The following is a 12186-nucleotide window of genomic DNA, read 5'->3' on the forward strand; positions in this document are numbered from 1 at the left end:
TGAGGGGCATGGATAGGGTAAATAGACAAGGTCTTTTCCTTGGGGTCAGGGAGTCCAGAACTAGAGGGCATAGGTTTAGGGTGAGAGGGGAAAGATATAAAAGAGACCTAAGGGGCAACTCTTTCACACAGAGGGTGGTATGTGTATGGAATGAGCTGCCAGAGGAAGTGGTGGAGGCTGGTACAATTGTAACATTTAAAAGGCATTTGGATGGGTACATGAGTAGGAAGGATTTGGAGGGATATGGGCTGAGTGCTGGTAGTTGGGACTAGATTGGGTTGGGATATCTGGTCGGCATGGACGGGTTGGACCGAAGGGTCTGGTTCCATGCTGTACATCTCTATAACTCTATAACAACAGTGGATCAAGAGGAACGCTAAATCCTAACGGAGATGAGACAACCAATGATGAGCCAGTCAGTGACGCCCACATCCAGTGATTAATATCGAATAAAGCAGATGCTCATGGGGAAGTGTAGTGGGCAGTATATCAATAATGTTTGTTTGTTGTGTGGATGGTAGGTTTATGATTCCAGTTCCGAATTTCCTAAACGGTACATCAGAATCAGCAGTGGGAGAAAGGTGTGACTTTCATTCTGACTCAGTGAAGTGATAGCAGTAAGGTCATGTTGGACTGTACAGTGAATTCTCACATCATCTGGGCATACACCACGGATGGAGTGCTGCACTGTCAGAGGGTCAGTACTGAGGGAGTGCTGCACTGTCAGAGGGTCAGTACTGAGGGAGTGCCGCACTGTCAGCTTACTGATTTGAATATGATGGTAAATGGATATTCCGGTTTCCGATTTAGATTTGGATTAGCATTTTTTCTTATGTGGAGTGGTGAGTTCTTCTTGCCAAAGAGGTTTTCCCGAGCCATCACCAGGAAAAATGGCAACACTGCTGCTCGATGTTGTTGATGATGTTGGGATCTTGCCGTTGGCTCCAATTGGCGGCCATGTTTGTCTGACCCCTCGGCCCTCAGCTACCATTCAGGGACCCCATGACTGGCTGCGATAGAATTTCCAAACAGCTGGAACTCCAGCCTTCGCTGGATGCCCTTTCACTCCCCGTGTGGCTCAGCCCTTGAGCTCCCTTGGCAGTAGCCTCCACCCCTCGGCCAGGGATCAACTCCAGGCCTGAGCTCCCAGGGGAGGCATCACTTGAGGGTGCAGTGTGAAGGGAGCTCCCTGATCTCCCAGTGCGATGGGCTGGGTACCCGGGTGGTTAGGACTGGGATACACTGTCCCCTTGGTCTTGGCTGCTCGCTGTATTTGAGTGCTGTATTTCAGGAATGTGAAGAGATGGACACTGGCCTGGAATCTGGTTTCCTGCCCCTTCCACTGGTCATCTGTCGCTAATAGAACATCGAACAGTATAGCACAGGCCTTTCAGCCCATCACGTCTGTGCCAACTCTAATGCCATTCTAAACCAGCCTGCTTATTGTCCGTATCTCTGTATTGCCTGCCTACCCATGCTTCTGTCTAAATGCCTATGGTCTCTGTATTTACTGCCTCCCCTGACAACATCAGTCCAGGCACCTCCCACCCTCTGTGTAGAACACTTGCCTCACACATCTCCTTCAAACTTTTCCCCTCTCACCTTAGTATTTGACCTTGCCCTCCCTGGGAAAGAGACTCTGGCTATCCAGGTGGAAGTGAGGACCGCAGATGCTGGAGATCAGAGTCGAGAGGGTGGTGCTGGAAAAGCACAGCCGGTCAGGCAGCATCCAAGGAGCAGGAGAGTCGACGTTTTGAGCATAAGCCCTTCATCAGGAATGAGGGGCTTCAGGCCAAAATGTCGATCCCCCTGCTCCTAGGATGCTGCCTGACCGGCTGTGCTTTTCCAGCACCATCCTCTCGATTCTAGCCATCCGCCCTTATCTGATCATTTCATACACTTCAGCCTCCAACACTAACAAAAACAATCTAAGCTCCTCCAACCTCTCCTTGTAGGCGGGTACAGTCCAATCCAGGCAACATCCTGGGAAACCTCTTTTCCACCCCCTACATCCTTCCTCCAGGCATCCAGAACTACACACCTTGATCCAGATGTTGCCTGACTACCATCTCATACAGCTGTGATGTGCCTTGTCAACATTTGTACTCAATACTCCAACCGATAAAGGCAAGCGATCTCACGCCCCTTCTTTACCTCCCTAGCCCCTAGTGTTGCCACTTTCAGGGCGCTATGGGACTACACCACAAGATCCCTCTGTGTATCAGTGCTCACAAGGCTCCTGCCATCTCCTCACTGTCCATGGCGTCACCAATTTTCATGCCACTTGCAAACTTACTCATCAGACCACATCAACTTTCATCCAAATCTTGTGAACAACACATGTCCCAGCACTGATCTTTACAGAACATCACTGGTCACAGATCTCCAGTCAGGAAAAACACCTCTCCACAATCACCCTGTCTTCTATGAGCAAGCTAATTGTGTATCCAATTTACCTACTCACCGTCGATCCCATGTGACTTAATCTTCTGGACCAGCCTAGCATGAGGTACCTTGTCAGATGCTTTAGCCCATGATCCACTGCCCTACTGCTATCGATCATCATTGTCACTTCCTCAAACAGACATGATCAAATTTGTGTGACAGAACAACCCCCACATAAAGCCAAGCTCCCTCACAATTTCATCCTTTTCCAGGTTGCGGTGTATCTGATTGGTGAATCGCCCCGTGTTTCACCAATCCCGAGGGGGTTTCTTGAAATGTTCGAGGTGGGTTTTGTTGACGCAGTATAGAACAGGATGACCGAATGCCCAGTTTAAACAACAGCAGCCCCCTAACTCCCACCAGCATGTGGTGGAGGGGACTGATGGATGAAGCCTTTGGTGAGTGGGACTCCTTTAACGTTTGTGTGATGTTTGGAGGTCCACGAACTGTGCACTGAGCAGATTTTCCTCACAGCGAATAATTTTAAAATCGGTCACACTCTGGGATTTAAGCAGAATAGTGCTGGTTCGGAGGGACAATTTTACTGAATTGGTGCTGACCAGTCTGATTACTGTGACTGAGGCTCGGTATTATTTCCCTAAATTACCACCAGTGGGAGATTTCACTTTGATGGGATGGTGAAGTAGAAATTAAAAAAAAACTTATATTTATATAAGCATTCTTCATAACCTTTGTCTGGGGAATAAATGACCAACTCCTGCTCCTAATAACTAAGGCTGTGTGTGGAAATCATGGTGTAATGGTAATGTGACTTGGAGGCTGATCTGAGGGCATGAGTTCAAATCTCACCACACTCACTGATGGAACTTACATGCAATTCTTTAAATTGGAAATCAAGAACTTATGAAAGTAAAACCCATGACCTCTTTCCCTGCTCTGGCCTCGATGTGACACTGGCAGAAATGTGTTTGACTCTTAATTGACTTCGGGGAAATGGGTGAGCAGGCCGTTTAGGGGAAAGAAATGGTTCCCAAGGTAACTTCAGGCCAATGGATTCCAAGTGAATTCAGTATGGTGATGTTTGAGGGGCAGAACGGTCAGTGTCTGCACTGAGCATTATGGGATGGATGATAGAGTCCGCTTCTGTGGCACACGATTAACACTGGTCAGGACAACAGACAAAGATCCTTCCCCCTCCTTCCAAATCAGGTCCATTTGGACCTATACTGTTAGAGTTTATAGTGACTTGGAGATGCCGGTATTGGACTGGGGTGGACAAAGTTAAAAATCACACAACACCAGGTTTATTTAGAAACAGTAGCTTTCGGAGCGCTGCTCCTTCATCAGGTGGTTGTGGAGGTTAAGATCATGCTCACAGTATTCATAGCCAAAGGAATCCAGTGTATCATGGAGATATGATACAGTGAACAATCTAGATTAAAACTCCCATCATTTATTGTCAAGACAGCTCAGCTTTTTAAACAGTAGGTGTGAAGTCTGTCTGTCTGTGTCCCAGTGCTACGTCAGACTGACAAACCCTCGGTATGGTTTATAGAGTGTGACCTGGATTCATACAGTTTTTGAGCAAAATAAAATGTAATTCAGAAACAAATTCACCCTATGAGCTTATATCTGTGTGCACGCAGGAGTGACAGATTGAGTGTGGACGTGAGTGCACGTGATAGAGAGTGTGCGTAGGTATGCGTATGTAAGCTTGGTTAAGGGTGTGTGTGTGAGTGTGATGGGATATGTGTGAGAGGATGCGTGTGTCGGTGTGAGTGTGACCTGTAGTGTGACATGAACCCAAGGTCCTGGTTGAGGCCATCCCCATGGGCACCGAACTTGGCTCTCATCCTCTGCTTGGCCACTTTGCGTTGTTGCCTGCCCCGAGGTCTGCCTTGGAGGGTGGTCACCTGAAGGTCCGAGGTCGAATGTCCCGGGCCACTGAACTGTCTCCCGACTGGGAGGGAACCCTCCTGCCTGGTGATTGTTGCGTGGTGTCCATTCACCTGTTGCCGTAGCCCTTGCTCGGTTTCCCCAATGTACCATACCTCAGGGCACCCTTGCCTGCAGCGGATGAGATAGACAACATTGGCCGAACCACATGAGTACGTGCTGTGTGTGTGTGGAGGGAGGTGTCCCCACGTGTAATGGTGTGAGAGGGTCAAGAGGAGATCGAATTGAGGAAAATGAAAGGGATTGACAAAGGAGAGAGGGGCAGTCTAGAACCAGAGGCTAACGGGTGACAGGGTTAAAAAAGAGATCACTGCGAACATCGAGCAGTGCAGGAACAGGCCTTTTGGCCTATATGTTTGTGCTGACCATGACACCTCTCTGAACTAATCCCATCTACCTGCACGTGGTCCATATCCCTCTGTTCCCTGCCTATCTCTCTAATCGCCTGGTAAACATTGGTATTGTGTATCTGCCTCTACCATCTTCCCTGGCAGCGTGATTCAGGCGCCTACCTGCCCCCCTCTGCCTCTCACATCATTTTCCCCCTTTCACCTTAAACCTACGTCCCCAAAGTATACCTCTCAAAGGGTCGCAAAGGTGTGGATTTTGCCATCGCAGAGTGTGGTGGAGACTGGGACACTGAATAAATTTTAAGGAGGAGGTAGACAGACTGTTCATCTGTAATGGGTTAAGGTAATAGGGAGCGGGCAGGAAGGTGGGGCCGAGGCCCACATGAGATCAGGCATATTGGCATGATTGAGGGATTAATCGTGAGGGGCTGAATAACCTCCTCTGCTCCTGCTTCTTATTTAATTTTTACATCTCCCTGAGAGATCAAATGGAACTAACATCGTATCCTGAAGGAAGCTGTGTCAGATGATGCAGTACTTATATTGTAGGGAGAGTCCCTTCTTCTTCACAAATGCCCTTTAGCGCAAGAAACTGTCATCCTCGCCCAGTCTGTCCTCTAGGTGACTGCAAGACTTACAACTTGTAGTTACATTGACTTAATGGGGAGGGGGGAATAAATACTGGCCATTCTTGCACATGGCAGTGCAGGAGGTAATTGTAGTAGATCCCATAAACAGGACACACTGCCGCTACTCAGTGTCACTGGTGGAGGGATTGGATCTTGTGCCAATCAAGTGCTTTGTCCATTCTCACTCCTGATCTGTAGATGGTGGATGGACATTGGGGAGGTCAGGAGATGAGTCCCTCGATGCAGGGTTGCCAAGCAACATTGTATCTGCTGACAAGTGAGGTCAATCACACCCCCTGAGGCCCAATCAGTGACAGTCACATCAATCACACCCCCTGAGGCCCAGTCAGTGACAGTTACATCAATCACACCCCCTGAGGCCCAGTCAGTGACAGTCACATCAATCAGACCCCCTGAGGCCCAGTCAGTGACAGTCACATCAATCACACCCCCTGAGGCCCAGTCAGTGACAGTGACATCAATTACACCCCCTGAGGCCCAGTCAGTGACAGTTACATCAATCACACCCCCTGAGGCCTAGTCAGTGACAGTCACATCAATCAGACCCCCTGAGGCCCAGTCAGTGACAGTGACATCAATTACACCGCCTGAGGCCCAGTAAGTGACAGTGAGGTCAATCACACCGCCTGAGGCCCAGTCAGTGACAGTTACATCAATCACGCCGCCTGAGGCCCAGGTAGTGACAGTGACATCAATCACACCGCATGAGGCCCAGTCAGTGACAGTTACATCAATCACACCGCCTGAGGACCAGTCAGTGACAGTGACATCAATCACACCCCTGAGGCCCAGTCAGTGACAGTTACATCAATCACGCCGCCTGAGGCCCAGGTAGTGACAGTGACATCAATCACACCGCATGAGGCCCAGTCAGTGACAGTTACATCAATCACACCGCCTGAGGACCAGTCAGTGACAGTGACATCAATCACACCGCCTGAGGTCAGTCAGTGACAGTGAGGTCAATCACACCGCCTGAGGCCCAGTCAGTGACAGTGAGGTCAATCACACCGCCTGAGGCTCAGTCAGTGACAGTGAGGTCAATCACACCGCCTGGGTCTCAGTCAGTGATAGTGAGGTCAATCACACTGCCTGAGGCCCAGTCAGTGACAGTGAGGTCCTTCACACCTCCTAAGGCCCAGTCAGTGACAGTGAGGTCCTTCACACCTCCTAAGGCCCAGTCAGTGACAGTGACATCATTCACACCGCCTGAGGCCCAGTCAGTGATAGTGAGGTCAATCACACCGCCTGAGGCACAGTCAGTGACAGTTACATCAATCACACCGCCTGAGGCCCAGTCAGTGGCAGTGACATCAATCACACCGCCTCAAGCCCAGTCAGTGACAGTTACATCAATCACACCGCCTGAGGCCCAGTCAGTGACAGTGACATCAATCACACCGCCTGAGGCCCAGTCAGTGACAGTGAGGTCAATCACACCCCCTGAGGCTCAGTCAGTGACAATGACATCATTCACACCGCCTGAGGCCCAGTCAGAGGCAGTGACCTCAATCACACCGCCTGAGGCCCAGTCAGTGATAGTGAGGTCAATCACACAACCTGAGGCCCAGTCAGTGACAGTGAGGTTAATCACACCGCCTGAGGCCCAGTCAGTGACAGTCACATCAATCACACCGCCTGAGGCCCAGTCAGTGACAGTGACATCAATCACACCGCCTGAAGTCCAGTCAGTGACAGTGACATCAATCACACCGCCTGAGGCCCAGTCAGTGACAGTGAGGTCAATCACACCCCCTGAGGCCCAGTCAGTGACAGTGAGGTCAATCACACCCACTGAGGCCCAGTCAGTGGCAGTGACCTCAATCACACCGTCTAAAGCCCAGTCAGTGACAGTGACATCAATCACACCGCCTGAGGCCCAGTCAGTGACAGTGACATCAATCACACCCACTGAGGCCCAGTCAGTGACAGAGACATCAATCCCACCGCCTGAGGCCAGTCAGTGACAGTCACATCAATCACACCGCCTGAGGCTCAGTCAGTGACAGTCACATCAATCACACCACCTGAGGCCCAGTCAGTGACAGTCACATCAATCACACCGCCTGAGGCTCAGTCAGTGACAGTCACATCAATCACACCGCCTGAGGCCCAGTCAGTGACATTCACATCAATCACACCGCCTGAGGCACAGTCAGTGACAGTTTCATCAATCACACCGCCTGAGGCCCAGTCAGTGACAGTGAGGTCAATCACACCGCCTGAGGCCCAGTCAGTGACAGTTACATCAATCACACCGCCTGAGGCCCAGTCAGTGGCAGTGACATCAATCCCACCGCCTGAGGCCCAATCAGTGACAGTGACATCAATCACACCGCCTGAGGCCCAGTCAGTGACAGTGACATCAATCACACTGCCTGAGGCCCAGTCAGTGACAGTCACATCAATCACATCGCCTGAGACCCAGTCAGTGAGAGTGAGGTCAATCTCACCGCCTGAGGCCCAGTCAGTTACAGTAACATCAATCACACCGCCTGAGGCCCAGTCAGTGACAGTGACATTAATTACACCCCTGAGGCCCAGTCAGTGACTGTCACATCAATCACACCCCCTGAGGCCCAGTCAGTGACAGTGAGGTCAATCACACCGCCTGAGGCCCAGTCAGTGACAGTAACATCAATCACACCGCCTGAGGCCCAGTCAGTGACAGTGAGGTCAATCACACCGCCTGAGGCCCAGTCAGTGACAGTGACATCAATCCCACCGCCTGAGGCCCAATCAGTGACAGTCACATCAATCACACCACCTGAGGCCCAGTCAGTGACAGTGACATCAATCACACTGCCTGAGGCCCAGTCTGTGACAGTCACATCAATCACACCGCCTGAGGCCCAGTCAGTGAGAGTGAGGTCAATTTCACCGCCTGAGGCCCAGTCAGTGACAGTGACATCAATCACACCACCTGAGGCCCAGTCAGTGACAGTTACATCAATCCCACCCCCTGAGGCCCAGTCAGTGACAGTGAGGTCAATCACACAGCCTGAGGCCCAATCAGTGAAAGTGTAATCAATCACACCGCCTGAGGCTCAGTCAGTGACAGTGAGGTCAATCACACCCCCTGAGGCACACTCAGTGACAGTGAGGTCAATCTCACCGCCTGAGGCCCAGTCAGTGACAGTGAGGTCAATCTCACCGCCTGAGGCCCAGTCAGTGACAGTGACATCAATCACACCGCCTGAGGCTCTGTCAGTGAGAGTGATGTCAAACTCACCGCCTGAGGCCCAGTCAGTGACAGTGAGGTCAATCACACCGCCTGAGGCCCAGTCAGTGACTGTGACATCAATCCCACCCCCTGAGGCCCAGTCTGTGACAGTGACATCAATCACACCGCCTGAGGCCAAGTCAGTGACAGTGACATCAATCCCACCCCCTGAGACTCAGTCAGTGACAGTGACATCAATCCCACCGCCTGAGGCCCAGTCAGTGACTGTGACATCAATCCCACTGCCTGAGGCCCAGTCAGTGACTGTGACATCAATCACACCGCCTGAGGCTCAGTCAGTGACAGTGACATCAATCCCACCCCCTGAGGCCCAGTCAGTGACAGTGACATCAATCACATCGCCTGAGGCTCAGTCAGTGACAGTGAGGTCATTCACACTGCCTGAGGCCCAGTCAGTGACAGTGACGTCAATCACACCGCCTGAGGCCCAGTCAGTGACAGTGAGGTCAATCACACCGCCTGAGTGACAGTGACTAAGTGCTTCTTGGGGTCAGTGGGACTGACAGTGTAGGAGTAGCCCAGCATTTCGAGGTCCTATGAGAAATGAGTTAGACCCGTATGAGTTCTAGGGAGTTGGACCTGAAACAGCGGGTGTGTCAATATCACGGGAACATTGCTGTCATGGGATTGCTATCTCTCTGGAAAGCAATGGAATGGACCAATCTTCAATAGGAAGGTGATTGGACTCGATTCTGTCTGACCTTCACATCCCACTCATGTTTGAGGTTTGAGTGATTGCATCTCAAGTGGAAGGTTCTTCGCCATATTCCATAGGTCAATACTTTCCAGCCCCTCAGGCATTTGCATATTTAATAAGCCTGCTTTCCCCTTGGGTGACGATGCAGACCAGTTCCAGCGAATGGCCCCACTCTCCCACCTCTTCCTGTTAATGCCTGTCTTCTGCAGTCAGTCACTGAAAGAAAGCTGTCGCCATTCAGTCCATCCACAGTGGGGTTGGGGCTTTGGAAATCCCACATCCTGGCTTTTTCACGGAATTATCAGAAGGCCGGAAGAGGGCCTTCAGCCTATCATTTCCGTACAGTATCTCTGCATGAGCATCCTCCTGTCTATTCCCTATCCACCTGGATATTGTTCCTAATTGAACACCCGTCTCATGTCAGCTTTAATGTCCCTGTCCATTGCTCTGAAATCTCCCCATTCCCAAGAACCTTGTGTGATTTTTCCGCATTAAGATTGGCGTCAGCACCCAGCACTTGCTTCAGGGACAACGTCCCAGATACTGGTATCTCTCAGTCTGGCAGCCTCTGCCCCGTGCAGCTGCCTGGATATTTTGCAAATGATGTTAACAGACAAATCGAACCCCTCCATGTCTCCACAGGGAGCCCCCTTACCCCTGCCTGCTCAGTGAGCAAACCCTCTTCCCATCTCCAGCACCTCGGTTAGACCACCACCGCTCCATAGGGAGAACCCTGGATTTTCCCCCCTGGATGGGGTGCACAATAGAAGGATGTATCTAAAAATAAATGACTGACATGTTAAGACAGAGATTAGGGATCTTTATTTTACTCTCAGAGGGTCCTTCTCATGTCTTCACATCTTTTCTCAAGTGCACTGCTTAATGATAGAGGAGAAAGTGAGGTCTGCAGATGCTGGAGATCAGAGCTGAAAATGTGTTGCTGGAAAAGCGCAGCAGGTCAGGCAGCATCCAGGGAACAGGAGAATCGACGTTTCGGGCATAAGCCCTTCTTCCTGAAGAAGGGCTTATGCCTGAAACGTCGATTCTCGTGTTCCCTGGATGCTGCCTGACCTGCTGCGCTTTTCCAGCAACACATTTTCAGTGCTTAATGATAGAGGTGATGGCCAACGGGTATTATCACTAGACTGTAAATACAGAGACCCAGGGGATATTCTGGTGGACCTGGGTTCAAACCCTGCCTTGGCACATGGTACAATGTCAATTGAATTAAAATAAACCCTGGAATTAGGAGTCTAATGGTGACCCTGAACTGAGTGTCAGGGACAAACCCCACCTGGATCAGTAATGTCTCTTAGGGAATGAAAACTCCCATTCTTACCTGATCTGGCCTACCTGTGACTCCAGATCCACAGGAATGTGGGCAGTTAGGGATTAGAATGTATGATAGCCTAACTGAGGCCTGACCAGTCATTGATGGAAATGTGCCGCTGGAAAAGCGCAGCAGGCCAGGCAGCATCCAGGGAACAGGAGAATCGACGCCTCGGGCACCAGCCCTTCTTCAGGAAACTTCAATTGTCAGCCTCGTCTATTTATATTCTGTTCCTTTCCTTATCAAACTGAATTACCCAGAGAGTCATCGAGATGTCCAGCACTGGAACAGACCCTTCGGTCCAACTCGTCCATCCCGACCAGTTATCCCAATCCAATCTAGTCCCATTTGTCAGCACTTTATTAGATCAGATTCGCTAGAGTGTGGAAACAGGCCCTTCGGCCCAACCAATCCACACCGACCCTCCCAAGAGTTTACCACCCAGATCCATTTCCCTCCCACTAATGCACCTAACACTACAGGCAGTTCAGCATGGCCAATTCACCCAACCCGCACATCTTTGGACTGTGGCAGGAAACCGGAGCACCCGGAGGAAACACACCCAGACACGGGGAGAATGTGCAAACTCCACACAGACAGACACCTTGGGTGGCTGGAATCGAACCTTGGACCCTGGCGCTGTGAGGCAGCAGTGCTAACCACTGAGCCACCGTGCTGCCCCAGTTAGCCAATATCTGAGAGTGTGGCGCTGAATAGCACAGCAGGTCAAGCAGCATCCAATGAACAGGACCCTCTGAACCCTTCCTATTCATGTACCCACCCAGATGTTTCTTAAATGTTGTCATTGTACCATCCTCTGCCACCTTATGAACTTGCCCTACTTTGCTCAAACGTGAAGCCTTCCCTGATCACCCAGTGTTCTCAAAGTCATGCCTATTTATGTGATTATTTCCCATCAGCTTATTTGAGACAGGTTAGAGTGCACCTTGGTGGAGGGGGGGCAGAGCGACGTGGGATTTGAACCCAGATGCTCGAGCTCAGTGGACACTACCACTGCACCAAAACAGCCTGCAGGCAGAATGTGTAATCATTTTCATTGCCCCGGTACCACAAGGGTCTTTATTTTGCCACTTGTTGTGGACTGCAGTGGCAGGGATGGAGCAGAATCCTTCAACATAGATCCTGGGTGGTCAGTGCTCGCGGGAACAGGGAGCCTCATCTGGTGCCAATTCAAGTCTGGCAAAATCTTCCTTTCATTTATTCACTGCCACAATGTGGCCATCACTGCCTGGCCGTCCCTTGAGAAGGTGGTGGTGAGCTACCTTCTTGAACCCCTGTTTGGATAGAGAAAGCTTCAACCCTGGCAGTGACGATGGTGCAGGAGTCCAATTCAGTAACTCTGATCTAATTCCAAGCCAGGTTGGTGAGGGGCTCGGAGGGGAACCTGCTGGGGGGTGTGGGAGCTTCAACCTTGGCAGTGACGATGGTGCAGGAGTCCAATTCAGTAACTCTGATCTAATTCCAAGCCAGGTTGGTGAGGGGCTCGGAGGGGAACCTGCTGGGGGGTGTGGGGCTCAGAGGGGAATCTGCTG

This window comes from Chiloscyllium plagiosum, chromosome 37 (genome assembly GCF_004010195.1).
Source record: "Chiloscyllium plagiosum isolate BGI_BamShark_2017 chromosome 37, ASM401019v2, whole genome shotgun sequence".
In the NCBI taxonomy this organism is placed as follows: Eukaryota; Metazoa; Chordata; class Chondrichthyes; order Orectolobiformes; family Hemiscylliidae; genus Chiloscyllium; species Chiloscyllium plagiosum.